The 10,613-nt window shown below is 38.2% G+C and overlaps 3 non-coding genes across 3 annotated transcripts; all 3 read left to right on the top strand.

The window, feature by feature from the left end:
- Window positions 1-394: 394 nt before the first annotated feature.
- trnaa-cgc (transfer RNA alanine (anticodon CGC)) lies at window positions 395-466 on the top strand. The gene has a single exon. It is a non-coding gene; the product is annotated as a tRNA-Ala (tRNA).
- A 132-nt stretch (window positions 467-598) lies between these two features.
- trnaa-ugc (transfer RNA alanine (anticodon UGC)) lies at window positions 599-670 on the top strand. Its single transcript has one exon. It is a non-coding gene; the product is annotated as a tRNA-Ala (tRNA).
- A 336-nt stretch (window positions 671-1,006) lies between these two features.
- Window positions 1,007-1,078, top strand: trnaa-ugc (transfer RNA alanine (anticodon UGC)). Its single transcript has one exon. It is a non-coding gene; the product is annotated as a tRNA-Ala (tRNA).
- The last annotated feature ends 9,535 nt before the right edge of the window (window positions 1,079-10,613 follow it).

The following is a 10,613-nucleotide window of genomic DNA, read 5'->3' as shown; positions in this document are numbered from 1 at the left end:
TGTGGGAATTTTGTGGGAACAAACATGTCGGTGAACTAGACAAATTGTGACATTGGGAAACCCCCTTTCTGGTCATTGGCCTGACTGCTGAACTAGAGTAGCTGAGTGAAATACATTCTAACAATCTTTTTGATCTGAAATCAGCAGCACTTTATGTTTGGCTCTAACCAAATACACCTCAACACTCACGTAATGCCTACCAGTAGCATGTGTCCATACATGTTCATTTGACACATTTGTCACAGATTGACTTCTTGCGCATTTTTTTTTCACATGTGTAACATCAAGAACTATGAAATGGAATGTGTGTAGCTTAAGTCTACTACTCACTACAAAAATGATATCTTGAGTAAAAGCACTTATAACTACACACAACAAACGTTACCTTACATCTGGGGATGTAGCTCAGTGGTAGAGCGCATTCTTCGCATGTATGAGGTCCTGGGTTCAATCCCCAGCATCTCCAAGCGCTGGTAAATATTTAGTGCATTTCAAGCAAGTTTGAGCAAAAGTCTTTCAGTTTGATCCTGTAGAGTACCCTCTACTGTATTTAATAGTATCTGTAAACCTACAGAAGTCCTAAAATAAGTTTTGGAATGGGGATGTAGCTCAGTGGTAGTGTGCATGCTTTGCACGTATGAGATCCTGGGTTCAATCCCCAGCATCTCCAAGCACTATTAAATCTTTAATGCATTTCAAGCAAGTTTGAGCAAAACAATTTCAGTCTGGTTCTGTAGACTTCCCTCAATTGCATTTAACAGCATTCATAATCCTACAGAAGCAGGCAAGGCTGGTCAGCAGCAGGGGTGTAGATTAGTGGTAGAGTGCATGTTTTCCATTTAAGAGGTCCTGGGTTCAATCCCTAGCATCTCCATGCACTGTTAAGTGTTTAATGCGTTTCATGCAAATTTGAGAAAAAGGAGCTTCAGCTCACACGTGTAGACTGCCCTTTACTGTATTTAATAGTATTTGTAAACCTACAGAAGTCCAAAAAAAAGCTTTGATAGGGGATGTAGTTCAGTGATAGAGTGCATGCTTTGCATGTATGAGGTCCTGGGTTCAATCCCCAGCGTCTCCAAGCAGTCTTTATTAGCTATTTTCCAGACTTTTCAACCGTGTGTGTATGCATTACAATTTCTGCAAACATCTACTACACACTACAAAAATGATATCTTGAGTAAAAGCACTTGTAAGTACACAAAACTAACGCTGCTTTGCATCTGAGTTGATGATTCAGTTTTGAATCTAGTCTTATTTGCAGACACTGCAATCACGTAAGAGTTTGTTTATCCCATCACAAAGAAATTCATAGGTAGCTCAAGAGGAATCAAGATGGGGAGGTACATTTTTGGAAGGAGGATTTCTGGAATTAATGTTGTTAAATGACTTTGAGCATATGTGTGTATTGAAAATTAGAATGAAAACGGGAGAGAGAGTAATCCAAATGGTTGCTTGGCAACCCTGAATCATGCTGATGTTGAGTGTTTGGAGGTGTTTTATGTGTGTAGGGGTATAAGTATTGGGTGAATCAGAGTTATCACAAGCAATCCAATCTCTCTCTCTCTCTCTCTCTCTCTCTCTCACACACACACACACACACACACACACACACACATTTGTATTTCTTAAGACTGAGGGGAGACATGATATAATACATGTCTTCTTAAACTGTGTGTGTTTGTTAAATGTGAACAGAAGCTTTTCACCATTAGTGCCTACATTTGTACAACTATCATTTTTATGGTAAACTAACACATCTAAAGAAACTGCTGCAAATGGAGCATTTCTTCATATGGGGGCATATCTCTCCAGCTGATTATCTTAAATTGCTTTTGGTTGTGTGTGCAATAAAATTAATGTACCACGGATGTCTTTATTGGTTTAGAGCATTTGGTGTTGATTTGGATATGTTCGTCACGCTCTTCGGTTGTTATCATCAGTGAAAGCAGATGAACCACATGCACTAAAACTCCAGTACCCTCCTATTGGGATAATAAGGTACTGCCATGTTCTATCATTTTCTCTCTTGCACTCTAAAGCAGACACAAGATCTAAGACAAACAATTAATTTTTTAGAGTTTTATAATAAAATGCATCATGGAATAATCTGGTATATGGCAGCAGTTATGAAATTGCACACATTGGATTCAGAGGTCAACATTGATCCAGGGGTTGTAAATGCTGAATTTATGAGTAATAAATGGAAAAAAGCCAATATTTAATTTAAAATTTCTATTTGGAGTGCTGCAATATACACTCAAAAGGAGGAAGGAATCTTCACAGACAGCCACACTAAACAGTTCAGCAAATGTATTACAAGAACTATATACATTGTAATAAAATGATTTGATCAATAAGTCATCAAATGTTTTCCCATTACTTTAACCAATTTCAGTTTAGTTTAGTTTAATTTAGATTCAACTCAATCTGTAAGTCAGTTTAATATAAATTGACTTGCATAGACAGTTTGTTTATACTTAAATTCAAGGCAGCAACTGAACTAAAGTTTTAGTTGAAGTGGGTGGAAAGCAGGAGCTCCAAAATGGGGTCAGACATGCAAATGGCATTAAGACACCCTACACCTTAACTTATGCTAACTTTTGGCTGCAGCTATACCTATCGGGCTTTTGCTGACACACATGATTTTCAGTACACAGAACTGTCTTTGACTGTCCATGTCAGTGGTTGCCACCCATGTCTCTCTAATGCCCCCAATACTGTGCATTTTGCATTAGTAGAGACTCTAAGCCCCAAAATAGGTGTGTCAGACAAAAAAGACATGTAGGGGGGTACTCCAAAAAGTGGTTGGGAAACACTGGTCCATGTGCTCTGACGCCATCTAGTGGATAGAGATTGTTTCTACATGAACTCTAAAATGCAGTAAGCTAGTTTAGTTTAGCCATTCTCTTTTTCCATAGTTTTTTATATGCATTTACACAACCACACACTAAAAAATAAAGGTTCATTATTGGCATCTAAGGTTCCATAAGAAAATTTAACATCTATAGAACCTGTTGTATTCGAGCGGCTGCATCATCGTACTGGGATGAGGAAGAGACAATTTTAAGGACTCACGGAAACAGCTTAATATCAAGAAGATGATATTTATTAACAGACTGAACAGAAAAACACTTCTTGTCTTAATGTCAGCTCACAGAAAAAACACCACATTTCTCAGGGGGGCACTGTAGCACTCTCATTTAACCCTTTTTTAATACACTACAGAACCTTTTAATTGCATTTTATTTTAAAGTCCTGTTTTGCACGTATATACTATGTAGTAGTTATTATAGTAACTACAATAACTAGGTAATAACTTGGTACTAACATTGAGCCTACCCCTTAAACCTAACCTTATCCCATTCACACTTCTGTTTTCCGATGACAGTACGTTGTGCGCATCTTGCTGCCACTTCTCACTTGTACTTTTAGTTTGTATGTTTCGTTTTGCTGTGTTGTGTTTCACCTTTATCATGTCATCTCCACTCCTGCTGTACTAAATCTACAGTATACCTTGACTTTACTGGACTTAATTTGGGGTAATTCTGGGGTTAATTTGCACTTTACTATTGTCATTTTACTGTGGATTATAGCTCTGACTTGGATAACTTATACTAATCGTTGGCTAGTCATCCAACTCACACCTGCTGTTATTTGTCGATCTTGGCACTCGACTGTGTCTCCACTCCACTCATTAATCTATCATGGACAGTATTTTGGATGGTGAGGTACCCCCTGTCATCCAATATTACTGATAAGGTCTCCATACTGCATTGATCATGCTTTATCAGCAACGAGAGTGCTCATATTATTGCAAGAGAAATGTGTTCTTCAGTTGCAAGTGATGTTGTGCTGTTTCATCTAACCATACCTACAGGGGCGGACTGGGAGAAAAATTTCAGGCCAGGAAATCTTACACTCATCAAAGCCACCCCATACACCCACACCAAATTTTGAAACCACGGACAACAATAGTTTTTGTATGACCATCATCATCACATTAAAAAGTTTAAAATCGGCTTGGGCCACGCAAAACAGTTAAAGGTTATCTCTTGAACTTCCAATTTCCTTTTTAGTCCCTTCATTTTCCCTGTCATCTCTCTGTCTCTATGTGTGTGTTTACTTTTTTCATTAATTGTCTTGTACCTGTCACTTTTTCATCAACACATCTGCACCTAGTTGCAAAACAACCACCCTGTAATTTGTTTTCACATAGTATAGGCCTACATTTATTTTAGAAAAATTTAAGTATTAAATTAAGACCATGTCTTACTGTTTTAGCTTGCCTGAAACAGATATCCTCGTTCCCTGATGGAGGGAACAGAGATGTTGTGTTGAATGTACGACACTAGGGGTCCCTATACTAAACGCCACAACTGTCGGACTGCATCACGAGTGTACAGGGGTGCGGATATTAACAAGCCAATGTGTTAGAATAAATGCACATCACCTCTTCATGACGTTCCATCGCCCAAGAACTTGACCTGCTCTCTCACTGGAAAGCTGCCATAAGGCAGATGTCCTTCAGCCGGAGACTTTCCTCGTGGTAAAAACAGTAGAAAAAAACGGCTGAGAATCTTGGCAAGAACATTGGGACAGTGGCTGGAGAGACACTACGGAGATCACATCCTACCTGAAGTGGAGGTAACGTGAATAACCACCTAAGGACTCACAGAGGGAGTGCTACATAGGGGCTGCATGAGGAGTGTAGTAGACATGTGGAGCACCAACCCAATACAAGAGTTCACATGAGACAACCTACCTTGTATTGGGTTCTAATAGCAAGGTCCTCCGCCCAACTTGGCTACATGTAATGTGCTAGAGTGATGGAAGGAGTAGTTACTGAACTGAAGAAGCATAGTCGCCCTAGGTGGGAAGCGTTATAGCAAGCTCTACACCATACCAGTCTCCTAAGTCGCAGAGCTTGTGTTTAGGACTCTGGAAGACACTGGCTCCATCTGCAGATTATTAAATCTGGCAAATGTATTAGGTGTAGCCAAACCTGCAGCGCTACAAAATGTCTGTTAGAGAGGCCCCATTTGTCAAGGCTGCTCAAAGCTTGTCAAGACAGCACATCCACAATCCAGTGGAAGATCCTCTGTTCCCCTTCTGCTGTCCACAAAAACAGACTAAGAGCTGTTCAGAATGTCTGACCTCTGGGTACGCTACATATCATGTGTAGGGTACGGACTGGGCATAACATGACAGGTTGGGTCCCCTTGCTGAGAAGGGATAGCTTGCAAAGTCACCACCTGCTCTCTAAAGAGTGGACCTTGGGCACGTATCCAGGACGGGTTCTCAGGACAACGTGAGAGTCTGCCAGCCTGAATTCCAGGCATGAAACTTTGATGGAGAGCACTTGAAGATCTCCCGCTCTTTTAACAGAGGTGAGTGCAGTCAGGAGGGCCGTCTTCACTGAGAGGGCACTGAGATCAACTGACTGAAGGGACTCAATGGATCTTGCTGTAGGGCCTGAATGATGAGGTGCAGGGGGGACGAGGGGATGAGGTGCAGCCTGGGAGGGTTTAACCTCCGGACACCTCTGAAGAATCTGATAACCAAATGGAAGTCTCTGGAGTCCTCTTGGTAGCGTCCAGGGACCACAGATGGAGGTTCCAGAAATCTGGGCACGGGTGCCAAATTGTACCCTTTCCCTGAGGGAGGAGGTTCCTCCTCAGAGGAATGTGCCAGGGAGAAGTCGACGACAGGAGCATGAGCTCCAAGAACCAGACATGCAAAAGGGGCGGACACCACCCTAGTAATTGATGTACGGCACAGTCTCTGTGTTGTCTGCCCGGACTAACACGTGCTTGCCCTAAACCAAAGGTCGGAACCTCTTCAAGGCCAGAAGCACTGTCAGCAACTCCAGGCAATTAATAAATTAATATGCCAATGCAGCTGAGGGCTGAAGATGCCACATGTCCAAGGAGCCTCGGAGAGCCTTCATCGCTATCCGCCAGCCAAGTCCACTACTGCATGTACTGTAAAATCGAGTGCAACCACCACCGCAGCATACTAAGTAATTAAATACTGTATGAATGAACAAACAGGGAATGGGTTATAATGCGAGTGTGATGAATGCCAGAAACCTTATCTGAGTTTGTCCATTGATGAATGAAAGTGCCCCTTGTAATCAATAACATTAATCAATAACTGTTACGTAAGCAGTCTCAGAGATGAGGAGGTAGTGCTGGGTCCAAATGCAGTTGTAGTTTTTTGGACAGAAGAAGACAGCAAGTTCAAAAACAAGAACAGAGTATAACCACAAGGAAACTGAACTGAGATATACCTACACACAGCTACAACAGACAACATCAGACAAAGAACATGAGCAAACACAGGGGTATATGTACACAAATTAATCAGGGATAACAAAGGAAAACTGGTGATTAGTCCTATAATAAGTCCTATAGCTTTAGCCAAACAGCATGTCATGTCACTCAGCTAGAGGCGACTGAGCAACAGATAGACTGTAAATGAATAGGAGATGGCAGCAGAAAGTGATGGATTTGTCAGTGAATGAAGAACAATGAATGTAGATAGTGAAAAAAAAAACAAACAATAGCATCTGAGAGGAGACAAATATGGCTAACTTTATTTTTGTCATGTATATCGACATACTAGTCTTGTCAGATGAATGGTGTATTTTAAGTAGTCTGTGAATTATGAAGGATTTTTTTTCCCCCCTACCTAATCCTAACGCTTTTTAAACATATTCCACACTATAAAATGGTCTTTAAATGTTCTTTAAACATAGTTACAGTTCTATTTATCTATATCTGTATCCTGGAGGGATGATGTTCTGCAGAGTTTAGCTCCAACTTTCCTCAACACACTTGCCAGAATGTTTCTAGTATGCCTAGTAAGAGCTTGATTAGCTGGTTCAGGTGTGTTTAATTAGGGATGATTTTCAAATCTGTAACTTAAAGCCACCTCATTATTGACTTTTTGGAGGTCAACCATCCAACTACACAGACTGTCAACATGCAATGTCACATCTGTGTTCACCTGTAATTATCAAGTAACTCTGAACACCTTTTTTAGCTGGTTCAGGTGTGTTTGATTGGAATTGGAGCTAAAATTTGCAGGACAGTTGCTCATCAGAAACAGGGTTGGAGACCCCCCCTGGTCTACACTATTTATTGCAAGTGATCAAATCTGATTTGTTTGTCCAGACATAACCAGTCTGCTTGGGTTGCTTTTTGCAGAAATTCTGTTGCACAAGAACAACTCAGCAACAGGTGACTGGTATATATTGTGATGTTTCGTGCTCTAGTCAGAGCCAGCTTCGGCTTCATTTGAATACTGTAGAAATATTTCTGTCATTTCCGTCAGAACATCCAGACTGATACGCATAAAAATCTGCTTTTAGAATCACTTTTTTTTTTTTTTTTTTAGCGGTCCAGATGTTCAAAAACACATCTGGATGATATCTGGATGTGCAACAAAAGATTTTTGCTGATAGTCTGAACAAGGTCTTAGTTCATATATCCTTTGTACCTGTTCAGTAATTGCCATAGTTTTTCATTTGCCCTCGTGTGTTACACCTGTGTCTAGTCAATTATGTCATTTCCTAGTGTTTCCCTGTGTACTTGTATCCCTCAAAATCAGTTGCTTCTCCTTTGTGTTATTTGTTTTCTGGTTGTTTTGTTTATACTTTTTAGTCAGAGTCAGAGAAAAATAATGAGAATGAAAGAAATAAGGAGATTATGATTTATTTATTTAATGTGACAGAAAAAAAGTAATGAATTACCAGTGACATACATAAGACCTGATATACTATCTTCACTGGTGTTACCCATAAGGAAGGTGACACCTGTGACAGTAACACCAGTGAAAATTTTCATGAAAATGCTTGTAATGCTTGTTTATTGACAATGTTCCAGAGGCACCGGTAAGTAACTTGCAGATGATGAATAGACACAGCCAGTAAGTAAAGCATGTAAGTGTAAGCACGAGTAATAGTTCTTATCTTTGCAGATGGTGCATGTATCCGGAGTGGTATAGTGAACAACAATACCAGACAAAGGACTGTGGTGGAATAAGAGTTTATAATTCGTAACAACTGTAACTCAAAACTAAGAAATTCTGCATTTCTACCCATATCCCACAACCTCATCATCTGCAAAGAGAAACTGCCACTCGAGTACACAAAAAAAAATATTTTATATGTATTTATTCATATGCGTATTCATGGTCAGTGTCAGTTATTTAATGTTAACTTGGTAGAGCACTGTCCTTTTTGCTGTATCAATAAAAAATAAAAAATACCCTTTTTTTTTTTTGTTTATTTCGCTAAACAGTTCTTAACTATAAAACCCTATCTACAAGATATCAGAACAGAGGGGTAAAAACAATAATATTACTAAAAAATAAAACATTATTAAATAGGTTATTTGCTACACTAAAGTACTAGCACTTTTGAAGTATTATTTTATATGTTACTTCATAAAAGGGTTCCTATTAAGCACCAAAAAGGGTTCTGCTATTGTTACAAGCTGAAGAGCCCCATGCAGTTTTGAAATATTATTCTTGAGTGCAGTCTTTGGCAGTTGTATTACTTGCAGTCATGCCAGTAAAGTTATCCAAAATGAAGTGAGAGAGAGAGAGAGAGAGAGAGAGAGAGAGAGAGTATGTGTGTATGAAAAAAGTGCGTTTGAGAGAAAGTAGTAAATAGCAAATAAATCTGAGAAAAAAAAGAAAAATTTTAAGAATAACACATCAGCAATAAGTTACAGACATAAAAGCAAAACGTAAACCATTACCAGACATCCCATGCTATCCTTTCTTTATGTCATTCATAAATTGTGTTTAAAATGAATTTGTTGCAGTTAGCTACATAAGTCTGCTATTTTGCAATGAGTGTTGATTTAAGATGTTAGTTTCGTAATAGTTCTCAGGAAATGTCTAAAGCCTGACCACTAACTGCCTCTGAACTTGCTCAATGAGATTGGTACAGCATATTGCATTTTTTTGGTCGCACAATCTGAAATTTGGTTTAATTCTTTATTACCCACTTGTATCAGATATTTCTTTATGCAGTGGCCCTGCAAAGTATGTGGACACTTTAATGTCCAAAGCTTAAAGTTATTTATTTTTATTAATTTTATTTTATTTTTTTTTTTTTTTTTATTAATTTTTCTAATTGACACAGAAAGTAGCCAGGATTGTCCAATCATCGATCATTAGGATGGAAATACCACCATTTCAGATGATGAATAGTAGCATATCACTACCAATAATGATTATAATTTTAACTGGAAAATATTGTAAAAATGCTAAAAATAGGTTAACTGTAATAGTATATAACAAAAAAAAAAAAAAAAAAAAAAACAAAGATAAATGATCTAACGAGACATTTAATTTTACAGTAAAATGTTGTCAATTATACATTTTAATTATGTGTCATATGTGTTAACATCACAGTATTTTCTGTTTGCATGAAGTGCACCATCTGCATGCTAGCACTATATATACTTCAACTTGTGGAAAAGCTGCCTATGATGACCTTCTTTATTATTCTTAATGTGGCTTCCTTTTTTACCACCTGCATTGTTATGGCGGTTGTCAGTATATGTTAAAGGTAGGAAATTTTTTGTTTCTATAGTTTTTTGGGTCTATGCTTTGAGGATATCTTAAAATGTTTCCATACCACCTGCAATGACTTTTTGACTTCTATTAAAGGCTTTTTCCTGCTCCTCGATCCTATTTCTGGTCATTCTGGACACTGGGTGTCTTGTGCCTCTTACTTGATAACATCTCAGTTACATATGCAACATTTCCTGAGTAGTGTAGACCGGGTACAGTTGGTACACTTTTAGCTTTTTCTGTTACCACACCAAAACTAGGGACTGAAAATAAGTGATTTTTCCAATGGCATTTGTCTACTAAAATATGAATCATTTGAAACATCCATAAATATGTCATATTTGCCACAATTAGCTCATAAACACAAGAAGCTTTTTTTGTTCAAAATGTACCCATGTCGGGTACAGTTGGAACAGTACCTGAGTACAGCTGAGACACCCATCCGTAATGCCGTAAAGCTGCCTAACCAATTAATTGCAAATGTAAAATACCTTTAAAAAATGAGAATTCAACAGTTATTATTTATTTCCATTCAGTATTTTATTTGATTTCTAGTTTAGTTAAAAGTAGTTCATTTGTAAAGCATTGTGCTGGCAAACAGCGATACAATATTTAATTTCAGTTCATCATTTTAATAGTAACAGTTGAAAAGTTGAGTACAGTAAACTGTAAAAAAAACATTGAACAACTTCAAACAGCAATAATAAAACAGATCAAATGCAAACAATAACCTAATAAATATAATAACAATAAACATAATTAATAAATGATACTGTACATTGTGTCTCAACTGACCACATTTCTCTAGATTTTACAGTGACCTTGCATGACACAAAGGGATGCAATATGTTTTCAGAGCACAGGTTATGGCTTACAAAACTGTAAGTTAACTTAAACAGTCATGTAAGGATGAGAAGCTGTTCACTGTGGAAGGGACGTGGTGAAATGAAAAACTTTTGCCTATATCTTTGGACTGGAGATCCGCATGTACTTCAAATTTCCCATGATCAAAGAGGAAAGCTAAT

Source organism: Labeo rohita, chromosome 7, assembly GCF_022985175.1.
Source record: "Labeo rohita strain BAU-BD-2019 chromosome 7, IGBB_LRoh.1.0, whole genome shotgun sequence".
Classification (NCBI taxonomy): Eukaryota; Metazoa; Chordata; class Actinopteri; order Cypriniformes; family Cyprinidae; genus Labeo; species Labeo rohita.
Note: the sequence above shows the minus strand (reverse complement) of the source record. Positions and strands in the feature narration are given on the sequence as shown.